Genomic DNA, 8,436 nt, shown 5'->3' on the forward strand with positions numbered 1-8,436 from the left:
GATTCTCCCATGTAATTTACCTCTTCCATTGCTGGGTTCTCAGGATCATAAGCTTCTTCTTCAGATGAAGCTTCTTTGGTACTGCCTGTTGCTGCTTGCATGCTAGACAGACTCTGAGAAATCATATTGATTTGCTAAGTCAATATTTTGTTCTGAGCTAATACGATATTCAGAGTATCAACCTCAAGAACCCTTTTCTTCTGATTTGTCCCATTATTCATAGGATTCCTTTCAGAAGTGTACATGAATTGGTTATTTGCAACCATTTCAATGAGTTCCTGAGCTTCTGCAGGCGTCTTCTTCAGATGAAGAGATCCTTCAGCAAAGCTGTCCAATGACATCTTGGACAGTTCATACAGACCATCATAGAAGATACCTATGATGCTCCATTCTGAAAGCATGTCAGAAGGTCACCTTCTGATCAATTGCTTGTATCTTTCCCAAGCTTCATAAAGGGATTCACCTTCCTTCTGTCTGAAGGTTTGGACTTCCACTCTAAGCTTACTCAATTTTTGAGGTGGAAAGAACTTTGCCAAAAAGGCATTGACTAGCTTTTTCCAAGAGTTCAGGCTTTCTTTAGGTTGTGAGTCCAACCATGTCCTAGCTCTGTCTCTTATAGCAAAAGGGAAGAGCATAAGTCTGTAGACCTCGGGGTCAACCTCATTGGTCTTAACAGTATCATAGATTTGCAAGAATTCAGCTAAGAACTGATGAGGATCTTCTAATAGAAGTCCATGAAACTTGCAATTCTGTTGCATTAGAGAAACTAATTGAGGCTTAAGCTCAAAATTGTTTGCTCCAATGGTAGGGATAGAGATGCTTCTCCCATAGAAGTCGGGAGTAGGTGCAGTAAAGTCACCAAGCACCTTCCTTGCATTGTTGGTATTGTTGTTGTTTTCGGCTGCTGTGGCTTCTTCTTGTTTGAAAATTTCTGTTAGGTCTTCTACAGAGAGTTGTACTTTAGCTTCTCTTAGCTTTCTCTTCAAGGTCCTTTCAGGTTCAGGATTAGCTTCAACAAGAATGCCTTTGTCCTTGCTCTTGCTCATATGAAAGAGAGGAGAAGAAAGTATGGAATCCTCTATGTCACAGTATAGAGATTCCTTGAGGTGTCAGAGGAAAAGAAGAATAGAAGGAGGAGGTAGAGATGAGACAATTTGAACTTATAGAGAGAGAGTCTGAATTGTTGATAGTGGAGGAGTGTTAGTCCTTAAATAGAGAGATGTGAGAAGAGGGGAAGAATTTTTGAAAACAAATTAAAGAGATTTTGAAATAATAAAAAATGGTTGATGATTTTCGAAAATTGAAATTGAGGTAATAGTTAATTGATTTTGAAAAAGATTTTGAAATTAGAAATAAAAAAGATATGATTGAAAATTATTTTGAAAAAGATTTGATTGAGGAGATATGATTGAAAATCAAATAAAAAAAAGAAAGTTTTAAAATTAAAGTTGATTACTTGACTAACAAGAAATTAGAAGATATGATTCTAGAATTTAAAATTTGATCCTTTCTTAATAGGCAAGTAACAACTTGAAAATTTTGAATTAAATAATTAATTGTAGCAAGGATTTTCGAAAATAAAAAAATGGAAAGAAATTGATTTTGAAAAGATATGATTGAAAAGATATGATTTGAAAAAAAATTGATTTTGAAAAATTATGAAAGTTTGAAAAAGATTTGATTTAAAAACAAAATCTTCCCTCCTGTGCCATCCTGGCGTTAAACGCCCAGAATGGTATCCATTCTGGCATTTAACGCCCAAAATACTACCCTTTTGGGCATTTAATGCCCAGCCAGGTGCCCTAGCTGGCGTTTAAATGCCAGTTTTCCTTCCTCACTGGGCGTTTTGAACGCCCAGCTTTTTCTGTGTAATTTCTCTGCTGTCTGTTCTGAATCTTCAATTCTCTGTATTATTGACTTGAAAAGACATAATTTTGAAATTTTTTTTTGGATTTTTTAATGATGAGAAACAACAAAATGAAATTAATCATGGAAAACTTAGATCAAATAAACAATGCATGCAAGACACCAAACTTAGAAATTTTGTATACTAACGACTATAACAATTTGAAAATGCATATGAAAAACAACAAGAGACACAAAACAAGAGAATTTAAAGATCAGAGCAAGAGAATCATCAAGAATAACTTGAAGATCAATGAAGAACATAATGCATGTAATTTTCGAAAATTAGAAGAATAAAGATATGCGATTGACACTAAACTTAAAATTAGACACTAGACTCAAACAAGAAACATAACATATTTTTTATTTTAAGATTTTGTAAATTTTTTGTGATTTTTCGAAAATTATTTGGAAAAGAAAATAAAGAGATTCAAAATTTTTAATAAGAATTCCAGGAATCATGCAATGTTAGTCTAAAACTCCGGTCCAGGAATTAGACATGGCCAATGGCCAGCCAAGCTTTAGCAGATCGTTACTTTCAACAGCAAAATTGATAGAAATCAACAAGCTCTTGTGATGATAAGTTGAAACCTCGGTTCAAAAGATTAGACATGGCTTCACAGCCAGCCAGACTTCAACAAATCATCATGAAACTCTAGAATTCATTCTTAAAAACTTTGAAGAACAGAATAGAAAATTTTTTTTTTTGTATTTTTGAAATTTTTTTTTTCAAAAATAAAAAGTAAAAAGCTTAAACATAAAATAAAATTACCTAATCTAAGCAACAAGATGAACCGTCAGTTGTCCAAACTCGAACAATCCCCAGCAACGACACCAAAAACTTGGTGCACGAAATTGTGATCATCAATGGCGCCAACAACTTGGTACGCACAATTGTAATCTCAACTCTTTGTCACAACTCCGCACAACTAACCAGCAAGTGCACTGGGTCGTCCAAGTAATAAACCTTATGTGAGTAAGGGTCGATCCCATGGAGATTGTCAACTTGAAGCAAGCTATGGTCATCTTGTAAATCTTAGTCAGGCAGATTCAAATGGTTATGGAGTTTAAGATAATTGAAATATGAATAAAACATAAAATAAGATAGAGATACTTGTGTAATTCATTGGTGAAAATTTCAGATAAGCGTATGAAGATGCTTTGTTCCTTCTGAACCTCCCAATCATTCATACTCCTTTCCATGGCAAGCTTATGTTGGGTTTCACCGTTGTCAATGGCTACCTCCCGTCCTCTCAGTGAAAATGGTCCAAATGCGTTGTCACCGCAAGGCTAATCATCTGTCGGTTCTCGATCATGTTGGAATAGGATCCATTGATCCTTTTGCGTCTGTCACTACACCCAACACTCGTGAGTTTGAAGCTCGTCATAATCATCACTTCCCGGATCCTACTCGGAATACCACAGACAATGTTTAGACTTTTCGGATCTCAGGAATGCTGCCAATAATTCTAGCCTATACCACGAAGACTTTGATCTCACGGAATGGAAGGCTCGGTTGTCAGGCGAGGCAACCATGCGTCATGAACCAGGAGGCTAAGAGATACGCACTCAAGCTATTGCAAGTAGAACGAAAGTGGTTGTCAGGCACACGTTCATAGGTGAGAATGATGATGAGTGTCATGGATCATCACATTCATCAAGTTGAAGAATGAGTGTATATCTTAGAGAAGAAATAGGCTTGAATTGAATAGAAAAACAATAGTACTTTGCATTAATTCATGAGGAACAGCAGAGCTCCACACCTTAATCTATGGTGTGTAGAAACTTCATCGTTGAAAATACATAAGAACAAAAGGGTCTAGGCATGGCCGAATGTCCAGCCCCCAAAAGTGAACATAGAGATAAAAAGGTATATGAAAAGTATGAAAATACAATAGCAAAAGGTCCTATTTATAGAAAACTAGTAGCCTAGGGTTACAGAAATAGGTAATTAATGCAGAAATCTTCTTCCGGGCCTACTTGGTGTGTGCTTAGGTTGAACATTGAAGCTTTCACATGTAGAGACTTTTATTGGAGTTAAACGCCAGCTTTTGTGCCAGTTTGGGCGTTTAACTCCAGCTTTTATGCCAGTTCTGGCGTTTTGACGCCAGAATTTTTATGCTGATTTGGAACGCTGGTTTGGGCCATCAAATCTCGGAAAAAGTATAGACTATTATATATTGCTGGAAAGCCCAGGATGTCTACTTTCCAACGCAATTGAGAGCGCGCCAATTGGGCCTCTGTAGCTCCAGAAAATCCACTTCGAGTGCAGGGAGGTCAGAATCCAACAGCATCTGCAGTCCTTTTTCAGCCTCTGAATCAGATTTTTGCTCAAGTCCCTCAATTTCAGCCAGAAAATACCTGAAATCATAGAAAAATACACAAACTCATAGTAAAGTCCAGAAATGTAATTTTTATTTAAAAACTAATAAAAATATAATAAAAACTAACTAAAATATACTAAAAACATACTAAAAACAATGTCAAAAAGCGTATAAATTATCCGCTCATCAATATGTTTGCCTTTTCCTTCTTTGTTAGTTATTGCTAGTTGTAGGACTTTGCTTTCTTTGTTTTTTGTTAGCTTCTGTTTTTATTTTCTTTTGTCACTATGAATTCTCATCACTTTGGCTATGAGTTTGGTTACAATTATGTTGTAGGGAATGAAAGCTTCAATGAGTGACGATTAGATTCTTGCTAGGAAAGAATTTTATAAGAGTAATCGCGTTGTAAGTATAGTTTCTAAACCAGCAGAGAATCCTTTCGTACAAAAATTTGGTTGTCACAAGTAACAAAACCCAATAAAATTTATTACCGAAGTATTTAAACCTCGGGTCGTCTCTCAAGGAATTGCAAGGTAGTATGATTTATTATTGGTTATGAAAAAGTATCGTTGGGTTTTTTGAAATAGGGAACAAGTAATTTAAATGGCAAGAAAAATAAATTAATAATTAGAAAAACTCTTGGCAAGGTATGAGAACTGAAAATCCTGTCCTAGTTATCCTTATCAAGTGTGATGAGAATTGTTTATTGCTCCCACTTAGTTAACCCTTACTAAATAAAGGAAAGTCAAGTGGAATAATCAACTTGATTCATCAAGTCCTAGTCAAATCCTATGGAAAGACTAGCTTTAAAGGGATCCAAATTAATCAGCAAAGTCCAATTTTCAATCAACAGCTGAGTTTGACAACTCAAGTGTCACCAATTACTTATCCAAAGCCAAAAGGGGAAAAATCTACTCGAATAAAAATGCCTTTTCATCAATTAAAGCTAAGAATATCATAAATCTGAAATACCTCGAATTGTATTAAATAGAAAATAAAATTTAACATAGGAATCCATAAACCAATTTGGCAACATAAGTAATCAATAAGGGAAAATAGATAAAGTAGAATACTAAGACAATTAAAAGTAGAAAAGAAACTAAATTAAGGAACATTGAACCTGGAATTGAGAAAGAATGAACCATAAACTAAGAGAAATCCTAAATCCTAAAACCTAAGAGAGAGGAGAGAGCCTCTCTCTCTAGAAAACTACATCTAAAACCTAAAATTGTGAATATGAATGTTGTATGAATTGTCTCTCTTGATTCCCTCATTCTCCATCCTTTTATTCTGTATTTCTGGGCTTGGATTTGGGCTGAAACGTGGCTTGAAATTGCCCCCATCATTTTCTGTTAATTCTACAGATCGCGCAGGTCACGCGTACGCGTCAGTCACGCATGTGCGTCATTTGGCGAATTTCCTTGTCACGCATACGCGTCATCCATGCGTGCACGTCTTTTGTGTAGACTCCAATCCATGCGCGCGCGCGCGCGCACACACACACACACACACACACACACACACACACACACACACATATATATATATAAAGCTTACATGTGGTTAAATTGAGTCAAATTCTTCAAGGAAACATATATGCACAGCCAAGGCTAAATTATGTTAAAACACATTCACAATTGAGTTGAGTTAATTAAAAGAGTTCACAAACTTGCAAGACAATCAATAATTAAATATGGATATATGGAAATGAGCTATTGAACCCTCACTGGATTTGTGTATACACTCTAGTCACTCAGTGTTTGGGGTTAATCACTCTATTCTTCTCTAGTCATACTTTCTAAAACTTTGTTCTTCATCTAACCAATAAACAAATATTCAATGTACACATGCAAACATCATGAGGTCTTTTCAAGGTTGTAATGGGGCTAAGGTAAAGGTGAAGGCATATATATAAGGCTAAGTGAGCTATAAATTGAATCCTTGATTAGTCTAAAATCTTACCTAACATATATACTTTATACAATTTTAAAATTTGCATAGCTATCTAATTTTTCCCACTTTTGTATCACATACTCATGCACCAAATTATTTTTTATTTTATTACATGTGCATTGATTTTTCTATTAAACTTAATACTGGGGTAATTTTGTCCCCTTATTTATTTACTTATTTAAAGGGATATATATATATATATATATATATATATATATATATTTTGAAACATAAACACAACATATCAATGCACATGGTATTTTAATTATTTTGGTTTCACATGAGCATGCACCCAAATTTCAAATAATTTATCAATTTAATATCTTCCTACCAACCCAAGTTCCCATAGTTTCCCCACACTTAGTGGATACACAATCTCTATCTTAAGCTAACCAAAGATTCAATTTGGGATTTTTTATTTGTTTTTCTGCTTAAGGCTAGTGATGTGGTTATAGAACAGGAAGGGATTAAAAGGCTCAAGGGGGCTAACAAGGGTGACATAAAAGGGTAGGCTTATTTGGGATAAGTGAGCAAATACAAGTAATGGCCTCAATCATATGCAAGAATGTAAATACATTAAATATTGAACATATAGAATGAAACAAAGTAAAGTCTGCAATTATAGTGAAGAAGGGCGAAACACACAGAATGAAAACTATGGTTAAATAATGTAACCATGCAATTAAGCTCAAAAATTCACGGGTTGTGTGTTCTTTGGCTCAAAAATCATATATCAGTTATGTATATCATGCAAGTAGAAATCAAGAGTTTCCATTCAACTCAATGTGGATCTTTGAATGGCTCTTATAAAAATAAGTATATTCCATGAAAAATGTTGTCAATTTACCAACATTTATTGCTATATATATATAGTGGGTGGATTGTTGTGATTCTGAAAAACTAAAATTTCTAGTTTACTCTTTTATTTTTAATTAAACCAAATTATTATATGCTAAAAGGGTAAACTAAACTAAATAATCCATATGTTTCTATATCACAACTAAATAAGCTAAGAATACAAATCAAGCTAAATATCTAAGATATATATACATTCCAAAGTGCAAAATGTAGAAATAAAGTAGGAATAAACGAAAATACAGTAAAAGAAAATGTGCAAGTACTGAAAAGGGAAATAAGATAAAATAAAATAAAATACAGAAAAAGAAATAAAATAGGATAAAGAGTCTGAAAGTGGTTCACCAAAATAGAATTCGCCAGAGATGGCGACCTCCCCACACTTAAATAATAGCATCGTCTCCGATACTCAATCAAGCTGGGTGTGAAGCAGTGGCATCTCTGAAAGGGTGCTCTGCTGGTATCTCTATAGCGGTCTGAGGTGCTGCTGTCGGTGTGAGTGCCTGGGGATCTGCCTGCTGGAGCGAAGGCTCTATCTGTAAAGGGACATGTGGATCAGCTGGCTGTATCTGTTGGGGCTCCTCATAATGTGGCGCAGCCTGCTCGGGTCCTGCCTGCATAACCTCGGCTCGTGCATCCTCTTCCTGGTCATCCACCTCCTCTTCAAATGGCTCTGATGGTGTGTCAGGCTCGGAAGGGATGTCATGGTGGCCCGATCATCAACTTTAAGTGCTCATAGCATCGCTTGCTGCGACGCTCAGACCTCTCATATCGTCGCTGGTTGCGACGCTCCATCTGGTCGAGCCGCTCAAAGAGGCGGTGCACTAAGTGGTAAATGGGCTCGGGAGCAGGTGAAGGTGCTGTGGTGGTGGCTGGGGCAGTAGATGCTGAAGGGGCAGCAGAAGATGTGGCTGCATCAGCGAAGGCAGTGAGAAAGGGCAGTCTATAGCCCAGAGCCATGAACTTCCTGCCATGTGGGATGATCTTCTTACAATCGGCGGCTGGTGGGTTTTCATCCGCAAGCTCCCAGGGTACCTCAGCTCGGCGGCCCAGCTAAGTAATCAAATAGGGGAAGGGCAGAGTGCCTCAGACATGGACCCTGGCCATGGAGTACCAGATTAATCGGGGAAGGTACAGGTCGTTGCCCTCCATCACGCACCAGATAAGGTTAATCATGGCAGCTGGCACCTCAGTCTCGTGAGTGCTCGGCATTACATAGTTGCTCAGAATTTGCTGCCATAGCCGAGCCTCATCATTCAGGTAGATGATTTTGATGCCTTTTGGGGTCACTATTGACTTACCCATAACCCATGGGACAGCAGGGTCAATAGCTATGGTGCGCTTCACTGCTTCCCAATCAAACCTCATAAATCTCATATCTTTCTCAGCCTTCTGGTAA

At 36.7% G+C, this 8,436-nt stretch overlaps 1 non-coding gene across 1 annotated transcript; it reads left to right on the forward strand.

Moving 5' to 3' along the window:
* The first annotated feature begins 395 nt into the window (after window positions 1-395).
* Window positions 396-503, forward strand: LOC148552951 (small nucleolar RNA R71). The gene has a single exon (XR_015893935.1). It is a non-coding gene; the product is annotated as a small nucleolar RNA R71 (small nucleolar RNA).
* Window positions 504-8,436: the final 7,933 nt, after the last annotated feature.

This window comes from Arachis ipaensis, chromosome B7 (assembly GCF_059453495.1).
Source record: "Arachis ipaensis isolate K30076 ecotype BB chromosome B7, ASM5945349v1, whole genome shotgun sequence".
Classification (NCBI taxonomy): Eukaryota; Viridiplantae; Streptophyta; class Magnoliopsida; order Fabales; family Fabaceae; genus Arachis; species Arachis ipaensis.